Consider the following 11,557-nt stretch of genomic DNA (forward strand, 5'->3'; position numbering starts at 1 on the left):
TTATTTTTGGCCTTCTAAGCTTTTCACCCATTTTGGCAATCGATGCCAATGGGGGAGAAGTTTCATAGAGTTTTGTGGAGAAGTTTAGAGAGTCATCTTTTCTTCCTTTGGTTGTGTTCCCAAGTGTTTGCATCTCTTACGCATGCATTATTGGTTGTTGCATTGCATGGTGATGCATAATTCCTTATATAAACTCTCTTGAAAGTAATTGTCATCAATTACCAAAATGGGGGAGATTGAAAGAACATGCAGTGCCCCCATGTTTGGTTTTGGTAATTAATGACAATCTCTATGGACTAATGGTTGCCTTGAGTTATATTTGAAGGATTTGTCCATAGGCATTTCTTGTTGTCCATGTGTTGGTTTCAAGGAGTTTATGAGTTGACCAAGGTGCTATTAAGGAATTATCCAAAGATTGGTCATGTGAGTGTTGAGCTTATTGCAAGCATGTCTTGAAGAAGAAGATTGTGTGATCATTCATGTTTACCTTCAAGACATTATCCAAATGAAGAGAGTTGGAAAGATTCAAGGTTGATCAAGACTAAGTCAAGAGTGAATCAAGTTGATCAACTCACAAAGCATAGAAGATGTACCGAGAGGGATCAAGTGATCCCATGGTATGGTAAGCATTGTCCATTGCACTTTGTGTACTAACCCATGGTCTATGTGAGAGTTCTATGTGGGGTTAGGTACGTGTCCATGGGCTTGCGTCAAGAGGAAGATATCATACAACCCATGGAAAGGATGACATCAAGTGGTGATCGTCATTATGATTGTCGTGTGCAAGTTCAAGTGGAGCATCACGAAGAGATCAAGTGCTTGAATCTTGCCATCCTTTGTGGTGTCAATGGTCTTGTGAAGATGTGCCAAAGAGAGGCTCACCCATAGTGGACTATGGGGGGAGCAATCATCTACTCTTCATCGAGCCAACGCAATCAACAAAGGTGGTCCAACTTGAGGGAGTCAAGATCGACATCATCTAGCTCAAGTGGACCATGTGTAAGGCAAAGGTTTGCCCTTGATAGGTTTTTTCTTTTACCGGTCTCGTGGTGGTAGTTGGGAGACCGTGTTATAGGATCGTTTGTCGTACTATCAAGGGGGGCTCTCAAGTTGGTAGCTTGATCGTATCGTTAGTAGAGATCTCAAACCATTGCATCCTTGCATCATGTTTCTTGGTTCTTGTTTGGTTCTCTTTGTGAGTCTTAGAGCTTATGGTCATCTTGATGACAAGCTTGAGTTCACTGAAAACAGAGTTCACATGCGTCTTCTATGATGTTTTCGGTGTTGGAGGTTTTACCGGTCTTATCCGAGGAAGGGTTCTCACCTTTTTCTTATGGACCTTTTCTAATTTGCTTCTTATTGATATTTCTTTCAATATTGTGTTATCCCTTGTTGATAGCTTTCCAACAAACTTGGTTTCATCGAATTCGGAGCTCGTATGTGATAGTTGTGGCTGTTTTGATATTGCATGTTCTACATAGAGAGGTTGTACCGCCCCATAGAGAGGTTGTACCGGTTGACCGGTACAACTGGTGTTTGGAGCGGTTGTACCGCTCCAGAATTGGTCCGGAGGTTGTACCGCCCATGTACCGCTCTACCACCGGACTAGCTTCTGTTGTGGGGTGGTTGTTGGGCGGTTGTGGGCCGGTTGTTCCGCTTATTGCCTGTTACCGGTTGTACCGGTGCTCATAGCGGTTGTACCGCTCCTATGTCTTTCTGCACATAATGGGCATATTCGTGGGGACCTATTTAAGGGCGTCTTCTTCCCCAATGGTTCCCCATCTCTTGAGCTCGTTTTTGCCCCCATTGTTGACCTTCTTTGAGCTTGTTAACTCTCAATCCCTCCATGGATTCTTGCTAGTTTTTGAGGGGAAAAATAGAGGAGATCTAGATCCACACTTCCACCAATCACTTTCTCCTCTATGTGAGGGGAACCCCTTGGATCTAGATATTGGAGTTCTTTGTGTTCTCCTTCTTGTTCTTCCTCTCACTTTCCTCCCTAGCATTAGTTGCTTTGGTGGGATTTGAGAGAGAAGGACTTGGGCACTCTGTGTGCCCTTGCCATTGCATTTGTGCATCGGTTTGAGTTCTCCATGGTGATACGTGGAAGTTACAAGTTGAGAAGCTTATTACTCTTGGGTGCTTGGTACCCTTGAGCTTGTTCCTCTTGGGTGCTTGGGCGCCCTAGACGGTTGGTGGTGTTCGGTGCTCAATCATTGTGGTGTAAAGCTCCGGGCAAGCGTCGGGGTCTCCAATTAGGTTGTGGAGATCACCCCGAGAAATTTGACGGGTACCGGTGAATGCCCCCAACGGTTGCCAAAGTGTACGGGTTCGGTGACCGCCCTCAAGGGTCCCTTAGTGGAATCACGACATCTTGCATTGTGCGAGGGTGTGAGGAGATTACGGTGGCCCTAGTGGCTTCTTGGGGAGCATTGTGCCTCCACACCACTCCAAACGGAGATTAGCATCCACAAGGGTGTGAACTTCGGGATACATCATCGTCTCCACGTGCCTCGGTTATCTCTTACCCGAGCCCTTTACTTATGCACTTTACTTTGTGATAGCCATATTGTTCTTTGTCATATATCTTGCTATCACATAGTTTCTTATCTTGCTTAGCATAAGTTGTTGGTGCACATAGGTGAGTCTAGTTGTTGTAGGTTTTGTGCTTGACAAATTAACCGTTAGGTTTATTCCGCATTTGTTCAAGCCTAAACCGTAATTATTTTAAAGCGCCTATTCACCCCCCCTCTAGGCGACATCCTCGATCTTTCACCATGTTTGAGGCTAATCGTTTTGAAATGGGCTAAGCGCCGTATAACAATGTATTGACACTGTATCTGACAGCACGGCCCCACGTGTCAGGTGGCATATTGTTTTTGCAGATAAGACCCCCGCATTGCACTTAATCACACAAATGCTCCCGCGAAGTTAAAAAAAGGAAATTGCGCAAGCGGAGTTTCGAACCCGCACCCTCCCTGTTTTGATGGCGAGGCCCTTCCACTATGCTAGGCCCAGTCAGTTGCTCAATTAGGATATTAAGAGCTTATATTATGAGACCGTTAATAAATAAAACGAACCAAAAAAGTACCGATCGCAGAGAGGGCGCGCCGCAGCCGGGATTCAAACAAGCGACGAGGGTGACGCAGCGCGCACTCACTACCGCTGCGCCGCAAGTGTTCCTCTGTTTACGTAGCACGCGTAAATGTTTTATATTGTGCCTTGTTCTCTTTTTTTTGCGGGAAAAGAACTTTCATTAATCAGCCATGATGATTACATTCAGAATCAACAATGCTAGCTATCTCCATAGGGGTGTTTCGGAGCCAACATGATGTGCGCTGTTGCGATCGACCCATACAAGCAAGGGTGTGACTCGCCACATTCGCGTGCATACTAATCTTAGCTAGACTAATGTTCCTTTCTTGAGCCAGAATTCGTCTGATCTCACTAACCTGATATGCATACCTCGATCGATCGCCATCTTTGGATTGAACCAACTTCAGCAGCTCGGCACAATCCGATTCCACAATCAGTGGTAGGTTCGTCCAGTGTAGAGAAAGCCGTAATCCTTCCTCCATAGCCGCCATCTTAGCTTCTAAGGGATCATCACAATTAAATAGCGTCCGTGTCGCGGCGAAGATAACATCACCTTCATGATCCCGCAAGATCATCCCAGCACCAGCCGTACCATTTTCTTTCACAAAAGCACCATCGACATTCAGTTTAGCATGATATGCATCAGGCGTCTCCCAGCGTGGCGTGGTTGTTATTGTATGTGCGTATTTTTGCATGCTTCCTGATAGAGCCACCTGCTTGCCCTTGGTGAGGTCTATCGACGGATGTTGTTGTATTGCGAGCAAGGACGTAATGTAGCTCGTGAGGAATCTGCGCGAGGCCTGGATCGGGACCGGCGGTTTGTTATGTGTAATTTCATTCCTTGCATACCAAATCCTCCACATGAGCATCAAGGAAGCCAACTTCTGAACATCCGACAGTTTTTCAAGCAGGCGGAGTATCCACTCGGGTTCGGCATCACGTTGCTCGGCAGTGGTCGGCAAGTCCCAGTCTTCTCGCATGGCTGCCCAGAGCGCAGATGTTGGAAATATGCCCTAGAGGCAATAATAAATTAGTTATTATTATTATATTTCCTTGTTCATGATAATCGTTTATTATCCATGCTATAATTGTATTGATAGGAAACTCAGATACATGTGTGGGTACATAGACAACACCATGTCCCTAGTAAGCCTCTAATTGACTAGCTCGTTGATCAATAGATGGTTACATTGTCCTGACCATGGACATTGGATGTCGTTGATAACGGGATCACATCATTAGGAGAATGATGTGATGGACAAGACCCAATCCTAAGCCTAGCACAAAGATCGTGTAGTTCGTATGCTAAAACTTTTCTAATGTCAAGTATCATTTCCTTAGACCATGAGATTGTGCAACTCCCGGATACCGTAGGAATGCTTTGGGTGTACCAAACGTCACAACATAACTGGGTGGCTATAAATGTGCACTACGGGTATCTCCGAAAGTGTCCGTTGGGTTGGCACGAATCGAGACTGGGATTTGTCACTCAGGTTGACGAAGAGGTATCTCTGGGCCCACTCGGTAGGACATCATCATAATGTGCACAATGTGACCAAGGGGTTGATCACGGGATGATGTGTTACGGAACGAGTAAAGAGACTTGCCGGTAACAAGATTGAACAAGGTATCGGCATACCGACGATCGAATCTCGGGCAAGTACAATACCGCTGGACAAAGGGAATTGTATACATGATCGATTGAGTCCTTGACATCATGGTTCATCCGATGAGATCATCGTGGAACATGTGGGAGCCTACATGGGTATCCAGATCCCGCTGTTGGGTATTGACCAGAGAACGTCTCGGTCATGTGTACATGGTTCCCGAACCTGTAGGGTCTACACACTTAAGGTTCGATGACGCTAGGGTTATAGGGAATAGATATACGTGGTTACCAAATGTTGTTCGGAGTCCCGGATGAGATCCCGGACGTCATGAGGAGTTCCGTAATGGTCCGGAGGTAAAGATTTATATATGGGAAGTCCTGTTTTGGTCACCGGAAAAGTTCCGGGTGTTATAGGTAATGTACCGGGACCACCGGGAGGGTCCCGGGGGTCCACCAAGTGGGGCCACCGGCCCTAGAGGGTAGCATGGGCCAAGTGTGGGAGGGGACCGTCCCTAGGTGGGCTGGTGCGCCCCCCCCCCCCACAAGGGCCCAAGGCTCCTAGGGTTTGGGGAGGGGGCTCCTCCACCTTGCTTGGGGGGCAAGTTTCCCCCTCTCCCCCGCTTGGCCGCCACCCTAGATGGGTTTTGGGGCAGCCGCACCCCTTGGGGTGGGAACCATAGGGGGGGCGCAGCCCCCTCCCTCTCCCCTATATATACTTGAGGTTCTAGGGCTGCCATACATAAGAGTTTCCACCTCTCCCTGGCGCAGCCCTACCTCTCTTTCTCCTTGTCTCTCGCGGTGCTTGGCGAAGCCCTGCTGGATTACCACGCTACTCCATCACAACCACGCCGTTGTGCTGCTACTGGATGGAGTCTTCCTCAACCTCTCCCTCTCTCCTTGCGGGATCAAGGCATGGGAGACGTCACCGGGCTGCACGTGTGTTGAACGCGGAGGTGCTGTCCGTTCGGCACTAGGATCTCCTGTGATTTGGATCACGACGAGTACGACTCCTTCAACCCCGTTCTCTTGAACGCTTCCGCTTAGCGATCTACAAGGGTATGTAGATGCACTCCCCTCTCTCTCGTTCCTAGTCTCTCCATAGATAGATCTTGGTGACTCGTAGGAAAATTTTGAATTTCTGCTATGTTCCCCAACAACAGATGCATGGGGACACTGGACGAGGGCATGGTGCACATCCTCCACAGCATGGCCACAAAGCAAGCATGTAGGATCCTCCTCCATGTGTCTATGGGTCTTACTAGCTTGCGTTGCAAGGGCCTCCTGGGCTGCAGTCCATGCAAACACACGTACTTTAGCTGGCGCCCCATTCTTCCAAATAAGGTTCCACACCGACCGCCGCCCATCCGGCCGCGTACTCGACGCACCAACGTCCTGCGCCTCCATGTATTCCTGCAGCCCCAGATAGTAGGCACTGTGTACTGAGAAGCATCCGCGCTTGTCTGGGTGCCACGCAAGGAAGTCAGCTTCGAGTCTACTCGAAGTCCTGATCTGCATGATACTATCAATATCTGGCTGATAGAAATGTTGCCACAACAAGGTATTGTTCCACGTGCCATCCAGATTGAGAAGACTAGAGACCCATTTAAGACGGCAGCGTCTCTTCAGAGTAATTGGTCGCCGGGAATGATCATGAGGGATCCAAGGGTCACGCCATATACGAACTTGAGAGCCATTGTCGATGCGCCAAACAATCCATTTCTTAAGAAGCTCCAACCCATATTCGATAGCTTTCCACGTCGAGGATGCATTGCCAGTGAATACTATATCCACCAAGAACCCATTGGGGTAGTACTTCGCCTTGAGCACCTGTGCACATAAGCTTTGAGGATTAACAATCAGCCTCCAAGCCTGCTTAGCTAGCAACGCTTGATTAAACAGTTTCATGTCACGGAATCCCATGCCACCATGTGATTTAGGCCTAAGCATAATGTCCCATGACACCCAATGGGTACGTCGCTGTCCTTGTGCCGCTCCCCACCAAAAGTTTTGCATAATCTTTGTCAACTCCTCACACAGCCCATCAGGTAGCTTAAAGACAACCATAAGATATGTGGGCAGTGCTTGGGCAACTGCCTTGACGAGCACCTCCTTTCCCCCCCTATGAAGACTCACCCCACAACACAAGTCTCTTGAGCATTTTAGCCTGCATCCCTTGGAAAATACTCCGGTGCATTCTTCCTTCCGGCGTCGGAAGGCCAAGGTACTCGGGCTCAAATTCCACTTGTGACACTTGAAGGACAGATTTAACCTCCTCTTGTATCTCGGCAGAACAAGATTTCCCAAACATGAGAGAGCACTTATCAAAGTTTACAAGTTGCCCTGTACCTTGGGCATATGAGGTGATGACCTGCTGCATTCTAGTAGCTTGTTATGCATTTGCTTTAAAAAAGAGAAGTGTGTCGTCAGCGAATAACATGTGAGAAATACCAGGGGCACCACGACACACCTTTAGGTGGGAAATGGTGCCATCATTTCCTTCTGCAGCAATGCCGACAGCCCATCCGCTACAAACAGAAAGAGGAATGGCGAAAGGGGTCGCCTTGTCGAAGACCACGGGTTGGTGTAAACGAATCCAACAAGGTTCCATTTAATTTGACTGAGTAGCTCACCGAGGATACACATGACATGATCCAGCCAATCCATCGATGAGTGAAACCTAAGCCTTTCATCGCCTTCTCCAAAAAGTCCCAATCCACACGGTCATAGGCCTTCGACAAATCAATCTTGTAGGCACAAAAATTCTTCCCGGGGTTACTATTCTGCTCAATGAAATGAAAACACTCAAATGCCACCAATGCATTGTCTGTGATCAATCTACCGGGCACAAACGCACTTTGATTTGCAGAAATTCTATCTCCTAGCAGGGGACTTAGCCTATTTGCAAGACACTTGGCAATCACCTTATATAGGACAGTACATAGACTGATTGGCCAAAATTCTTTCAGTGTGGTAGGCTGATCCACTTTAGGTATTAGAACAATGGTCGTATGGTTTACATTTGATTGCATATGACCACTGGCAAAAAATTGCAGGACCACAGGAACAACTTTGTCCTTCAGAATACCCCAGTTGCGCTGATAGAATTTTGTCGGAAAACCATCAACACCCGGTGCCTTCAAGGGACCTATTTGAAACAGTGCATCTGATATCTCCTTCTTTGAAAATTCACGACATAATTCCACATTCATCTCTGGTGTCACCTTTTTCTCAAAGAGCTTGACAATCTCCTCCGGATTTAGGTTGGGGTCCCTTGTAAATAACTCCTGGAAGTAGCCCGTGGCCAAGGCCTCTAGTTCATCCGTAGATGTGACCCACCTGCCGTTTGCATCTTTCAGCTTGGTAATCTTATTTTCCTTAGCCCGCCAGATAGCTTTTTTGTGGAAAAATTATGTGTTCTGATCACCCTTTGAGGGAGTCCTGGATTAGGGGGTGTCCGGATGGCCAGACTATGACCTTTGGCCGGACTCCCGGACTATGGAGATACAAGATTGAAGACTTCGTCCCGTGTCCGGATGGGACTTTCCTTGGCGTGGAAGGAAAGCTTGGCGATACGATATGTAGATCTCCTCCCATTGTAACCGACTCTGTGTAACCCTAGCCCTCTCCGGTGTCTATATAAACCGGAGAGGTTTAGTCCGCAAGACGAACAACAATCATACCATAGGCTAGCTTCTAGGGTTTAGCCTCTCTGATCTCGTGGTAGATCTACTCTTGTACTACCCATATCATCAATATTAATCAAGCACGAGTAGGGTTTTACCTCCATCGAGAGGGCCCGAACCTCGGTAAAAACATCGTGTCCCTTGTCTCCTGTTACCATCCGCCTAGACGCATAGTTCGGGACCCCCTACCCGAGATCCGCCGGTTTTGACACCGACATTGGTGCTTTCATTGAGAGTTCCACTGTGTCGTCGCCATCAGGAAGGATGCCACGTCCCATCTTTAAAGACGGCACTGTTGCTAAAGGAGCTTTGGCTATCGGCCAAACTCTCCGGCTAGGCGGTTTTCTTATGACCGCCGGTCCGGCTGCCGCGCTGACGATGACTTCTCGGGTCATCAAAAGCAATCTCCACATCGACTCGGAACTCGCCGAGCAGTTAGATCCGATGGAGCTCTCTTCCTTAAACGAGCTCTTGGATCGCATCGCCGCCCTGGGAGTCGCTACAGACTACGATCAGATTAGGCTTAAACCCGATCCAAGAGAAATTGACTCTCCCCAGGTCACCCACCACATCGCAGTGGTGGAGGAACAATGCAGCGAATCTATACCCATCTTAAGGACCAAATATGTCCAGATTCCCGACCCCCAAGCCGGATACCCGCGGAGGGAAGGACGTCACTCAAGCCCTGAACCTAAAGTCAGGCAGCGGGCCAGATTCATTGGACAACATCCAAGAACCCAAGCTTCCGAATTCGGAAACTCCTTGGCCCTTGAGCCTCAGATCGGGCGAGGTTCCGGATTTAACTCCACCTGCCCACCCTAACATAATGGATCTATCCCAAGTTCGGCAAGAGCCCACGGAAACAGTACATCATTACTGGGCCAGATTCCTCCTGGTTATGAACATGATAGAGGACTGCCGCGAGGAGGATGCAATTTCATCCTTCTGCAATAATTGCACGGACATCGGAATCCTCAACGCCATAAGTCACCATGATATTACACGCTTCACTGACTTGGCATCCATGGTACGAAAATACTATGCGATGGAAAGCGTTCGGAAAACCGAAATAAAATTCTGGGACGATCCGGCCCTGAATACAACCCTAGTCCGAAATAAAAGGGCGCATTATCGCCATGCACAGGGGTTAATCACTAAAAAACAAAAACCCTCTATAGGGTTTGGAACCGTACTGGAGGGATGGCTCAATGGACCCTGTAAAATTCACAGTACAGAGGGCGTCACACCAACTCATAGCCTTAGAGCATGTTGGATACTCCAGCAGGTGGCAAAAAGTGGCGAGGAGCTTCTAACTCCAGAATCCGTAGAGCACCACCCCAGGAATACCAGTACGGTATCAACAGTCTTCGAGACTTTCGCATCAAACAATGTGCAGAAATGAACACTCCGCAGCCTTACCGAAGTCTACCAGGTAGCAACAATAAACCCATGGAGTAACACGGCTATTACCTTTAATGCCAGTGACGAACCTAAATTCCGAACAGCCCGAGCACCAGCCGCATTGGTCCTCACTCCGATAGTGGACGGCTTTTGACTTACCAAGGTACTCATGGACGGTGGCAGCGAATTGAACCTCATTTATGAGGAAACCCTTCGAAAAATGGAAATAGACTGGAGCCGTATTGAGCGAAGCAACACAACCTTTAGAGGAATAATCCCCAGTCGGGAAGCGTGTTGTACATGAAAAATCACACTGGATGTGGTGTCTGGCACGCCGGATAATTACAGGTTCGAGGAGGTCACATTTCAAGTGGCCCCGTTCAGCAGCGGATGCAACGCTCTGTTAGGGCGAGAGGCATTCACAATTTTTCAAGATATACCCCATTATGGGTACATGAAGCTCAAAATGCCCGGACCCAACAGAATCATCACTCTTGCTAGTGACCCGGACATAGCACTCCGCGCTGAAAACAAGACAGCCGCACTGGCCCTTGAGGCATTATCCGAAGCCCTAGCGGCCGAGGAACTAACTGCGCTGCGCTCCACGGTGGACAGGGACGATGTGATACTCGACAAAAGATCCAAGTCCACCTCCTTTAAACCGGCAGGTGAAATAGTCAAATTCCAAGTCCATCCAACGGACCCTACAAAAACGGCCTCCATCGGGGCACAATTAAACCCTGATGTAGAAGCCGCACTACGAGAATTCCTACGCGAAAATTGGGACATCTTTGCCTAGCACCCTTCAGACATGCCAGGAATCCCACGCAGGCTGGCCGAGCACAGCCTAAACATCCTAAAAGGATTCAAGCCTATTAAACATGCTCTTTGGCGTTTCTCTGAACCTAAGAGACAAGCCATGGGAGAGGAGCTAGCCAAACTACTGGAAGCCGGATTCATCAGATATATAAAACATCCAGACTGGCTAGCAAACCTGGTGATGGTACCAAAGAAGGACAAATCCTGGCGCCTATGCGTCGATTTCAAGGACCTCAACAAGGCTTGCCCAAAGGATCCCTTCCCCCTCGCCCGCATTGATCAAATCATCGAAGCTACCGCAGGACACGATTCATTGTGTTTACTCGACGCATACTCTGGATACCATCAAATTAAGATGGCAGAGCTAGACCAAGCCGCAACGGCATTTATCACCCCATACGGCCCATTCTGCTTCAACACAATGCCCTTCGGGCTCAAAAACGCCGGCGCAACATATCAGCGCATGATTCAGACATGTCTGGCCAACCAGATCGGCAAAACAGTTGAAGCATACGTGGATGACGTGGTCGTCAAAACCAAGCATGTCGAAACTCTAATAGACGACTTCAGGCTCACGTTCGATAACCTCCGAACATATGACATCAAGATTAACCCGGAAAAATGCGTTTTTGGCATACCAGCCGGAAAGCTCTTCGGCTTCATTGTATCCGGTGGAGGAATTGAAGCAAACCCAACCAAGATCCGAGCTCTGTCACAATTGGATATTCCAAAGGACCTAAAAAAAATACAAAAATTGACTGGATGCGTGGCGGCTCTAAGCCGCTTCATCTCCCGCTTGGGAGAAAAGGCATTACCCCTTTATCGCCTCCTCCGGCGCACCGAACACTTCGAGTGTACGGATGCTGCCACTGCCGGACTCGAAGAAATAAAAGCCATATTGGCAACAAACCCGGTCTTGGCCGCGCCTAACATCGGCGAACCAATGCTA

This window comes from Triticum aestivum, chromosome 1B (genome assembly GCF_018294505.1).
Source record: "Triticum aestivum cultivar Chinese Spring chromosome 1B, IWGSC CS RefSeq v2.1, whole genome shotgun sequence".
NCBI classification, from domain to species: Eukaryota; Viridiplantae; Streptophyta; class Magnoliopsida; order Poales; family Poaceae; genus Triticum; species Triticum aestivum.